Source organism: Heloderma suspectum, chromosome 6 (assembly GCF_057233095.1).
Source record: "Heloderma suspectum isolate Gila_16-S chromosome 6, 16-S_ref, whole genome shotgun sequence".
Taxonomy (NCBI): Eukaryota; Metazoa; Chordata; class Lepidosauria; order Squamata; family Helodermatidae; genus Heloderma; species Heloderma suspectum.
This window is the reverse complement of record NC_139463.1, coordinates 45,596,466-45,600,623: the sequence shown is the minus strand read 5'-3', so window position 1 is coordinate 45,600,623 and position 4,158 is coordinate 45,596,466.

Below are 4,158 nucleotides of genomic sequence, written 5' to 3'. Positions count from 1 at the left end.
CCCCCTTTAGCCTTTGTTTTCTTTGTGAGTTTAGTTTCTTTAAACCCCCTCATGGAACAGCCTGTGCCTCTCATAAGTCAAAGGGGTTTGTTTTGTGTAATAGCTGCTACACCTTACATATCTAGGGTTTTTTTGCAGAGTGAGATGTTTGCTGAATAAGACATGATTTTCAGGAGAGGGTTTTCTCAGTATTGGGAGATGGAGTCAGTACTTCCCTGAGCCTTCCCAGTTCCGCCTCTGTCGACATGCGTGTGCTACTTTGGGTTTTACACTGCAGGCTTTATCAAGCACATTGAGCCCCCTCCCTGCAGCCCCGCCCCTTTCGGCTAGTGGGAGGGGGAGCCTCCACTGATATCCCCATCATTGAGATTCCTCTCCCATCTAGCTTTGCCTGGCCTGCACCCTCCCCAGTGGAATAAGGTGCAGGGCAGGCAAAGCCGCCTCAGCCAAGGGGCTGCCTGGAGGATTCCTCCAGCCCACACCTTGATCAGGGCCCAGCTTCACTCCATTTCATTTATATTTCTACACCGCCCCATACCCAAACTCTGTGGGGATAAAGATTTAAACCCATCAACAATACATTATGCAAAGTCCAAAACCATTTCCATGAAAACATACAGACAGCGTGCACACAAATAGCATATAAAAGCAATTTTTTAAAAACAATTCTTCACACCAAAAAAGCTACCCTGGCCAAGGAGCTGCTGGCGCTCCCTTGCTGCAGGAAGGCTGAAAGGAGCAAGTAGTCCCTGCGGGAGGAGCTCCAGCCAGCACTTTGGCTGGAGGCAGGGCGCCATCGGCGCGCGGCCACAGCCATGGGCCTTGCTCGCCCCCATCCAACTGGGTTCCCACTCCTGGAGCACAAGACATCTGTGTGATGCTGGTGCCCTCAACGCAGTCTTCCCCAGCCTGGTGCCTTCCAGATGTGTTGGAGTACATGCTGGCTGGGGGGTACTGGGAGTTGTAGTTAACATCTGGAGGGCGTGAGGTTGGGAAAGGCTCCTTGGTATATGTGCTGATCTATATTTGTAGCTTATTTTTCTACCTTGTGGTTGACTTTTGCTCTGATGAGTGTTCTCGAATTCTTACAAAGGGCTAATTTCTGTTTCACAAGAATGATTACCTAATCGCATTGTGCTTGCTCACGCCCCTGTTGCTTAATAGCTCGACTGGCAAAGGGTTTTCCCCCACCGTTATCTCATCTGCAGTTGCTTGTTAAAATCAATACTTCCTGTTACGCCTCTTAGATTCGGAGTCCTTTGATAGAATGAACAATGTTCAGCTCCGGTGACTAATTATGGCTATAATTCTCCACGTGAGAATATGCTTCATTGTGTCATTACTGCTTGCGTTTTGTATTTCCTACTCTGTAGAATCATTGCTGCAAAAGTGGATTGTGCTAGCCTTGAGCTCTGTGGAAGCAGAGAAAAATGGGCTAAAGGCGGGGTGAGGAAGAGAAGAGAGTTGAAATTTTCCATTCCTCTTGGCACTTGGTTGCATTCTAACGCAGTAGTCATGAGTATGGTGTAAGGTTCATGTGATCATCCTGCTGTCCTAAGGAAAATTTTCCATAGGTCTTTGTGATCTCATTTTTAATGGTTTGCTCATCATGCTTTCTGTTTAACTGGCATGGCATCTTACTAACTTTATAAGACCTTGGGTGATTCATGTTGCTCCTTAAGAGCTGGAGGCCTATTTGGCAAATTCAAGTGACTTCCAGTTCTGGAGAAGGATATTTTAAGTGATGGCATGAAATAAAGCCAATGTCGAAATAAAGGTGCAACTATTATCTGGGAGCATGAGATCAGCCCTGTACGGTTTGCTCAAGCAAAGCGGCATCTTGAGAGGAGTATTCTATATTGCTGTCTTCTTCCAGATCTACACATGGTTTATTAGTCCTCCCAGGGATACTGCTTGACATTTTGATAGCTGAGGTGGAAAACCCAAATGACCTTTTCCCACTAATAAGCATGGGGCAAGTTCTGGGGCACGTTCTTGTGAGCCAGCCCCACTGGAATGAGCAGGATCTATGTGCAGTAAACACTTTTGTGCATCTCCTGTTCCTTTCAGTGGGGCTGCTCACAAACGGATGATTGGGCCTTTTATGCATCTGATGAGTCATCCCACCTGAGGCTTTACCTTGCCATAGCACAGCTGCCTGGCCAGAGGATGTGAGACAGCAGTGTTGTACTACAATTCCCATCATCCCCAGCATGGAGGGACTTGTAGCTTCAGGTTAGGGTAGGCTCTATCAGAAAATCATCAGACCTGCTGCTGCCATTGTGATGAATGGGATACCATTACATTAGTAATGCGGTCTTATTGGTTTCATTTGGGTCTTGTTTTTTCATCTTACTCCGCTCAGTTTTATGTATTACAACAATGTTAACTTCCTCCTCTTTTAATTTTTTTATTTATTTGCAAGATGTATATACCACTCTATATTCCATAAAGTTTCCAAGTGGTGTACAATAAAAATATCCGAATACAGAATTAAAATCTTTAAAATCAAATACCAATAAAACTGGTCAGTCAAGGAAGTCTTATTGACATAAAAATGTCTTTGCGTGCCGACAACAGAACAACGTTGGCTTGTTTGGCATCAACTGGCAGGGAGTTCCATTGAGAAGAAGCCAATACACAGAAGGCTCTACTCCAGGTGGACTCCAAATAGATCACAAGTCCATGCTGGACTACCAGGAGTGCCTCACCTGATTTTATTTATTTTATTTATTATTAAATTTATTAATCTCCCATCTGGCTGGTCACCCAGCCACTCTGGGCGATGTACAACATACAATAAAACAGTTTAAAACAATAAAATTCTACAATAAAAACATTTTCTAAAATACCCTAACCCACCCCAAATGCCTGCCTGAACAGCCACGTTTTTAATGCATGACGGAAGCTCATTAAAGAGGGGGCATGGCAGAGTTCCCTAGGGAGGGAGTTCCACAGAGTGGGGGCCACCACAGAAAAGGCCCTCTCCCTCGTCCCCACCAGTCTAGCTGTCCTGGCTGATGGGACAGAGAGAAGGCCATCCGAGGCTGATCTTGTTAAGCGGCGTGTCTGGTGCTGCTGGAGGTGCTCCTTAAGATAGGCTGGGCCGGAACCATATAGGGTTTTCAAGGTCAAAACCAACACCTTGAATTTGGCCCGGAAAACAACTGGTAACCAATGCAACTCCTTCAGCACTGGAGTGATGTGATCTCGCCGGCAGCTGCCTTTAATCAGGCGAGCCGCCGCATTCTGTACCAGCTGCAGTTTCCGAACCGTCTTCAAGGGTAACCCCACGTAGAGCTCATTACAGTAGTCTAAATGAGAGGAGACCAGGGCATGTACTACCGATGGGAGCAGATGGTTGGGAAGGAAGGGGCACAGCCGCCGTATCAGATGGAGTTGATACAGCGCTGTCTGGCTCACAGCTGACACCTGAGCCTCCATGGACAGCTGGGAGTCCAAAATGACCCCCAGGCTGCAGACCTGGTCTTTCAAGGGTAGTCGTACCCCATTCAACACCAGGTCAACATCCCCCAGCCTCCTCTTGTCTCCCACCAAAAGTACCTCGGTCTTGTCAGGGTTCAGCTTCAGCCTATTCCTCCCCATCCAGCCACTCACAGTCTCCAGACATTTGGACAGGGATTCTATGGCCAACCTTGGTGAAGATTTAAACGAGAGGTAGAGCTGCGTGTCATCTGCATATTGATGACACCGCACCCCAAACCTCCTGATGATAGCCCCCAGCGGCTTCACATAGATGTTAAATAGCATCGGGGAGAGGATGGAACCCTGTGGCACCCCACAAGTAAGTGGCCACGGGTCCGAAACCTCCTCTCCCAGTACCTGGTACTGGTACCTGCCGGAGAGGAAGGACCGGAACCACCGCAATACGGTGTCCCCAATGCCCAACCCCTCCAGGCGGTCCAGGAGGATACCGTGGTCAACGGTATCAAAAGCCGCTGAGAGGTCGAGGAGAACAAGGAAGGAGCATTCACCCCTATCCAGAGCCCTCCTCATATCATCTACCAAGGCGACCAAGGCCGTTTCTGTCCCATGCCCAGGCCTGAAGCCCGACTGAAATGGGTCTAGATAATCAGATTCTTCCAAGCGTGCCTTCAACTGCACCACCACCACCCGCTCAATCACCTTGCCCCAAAA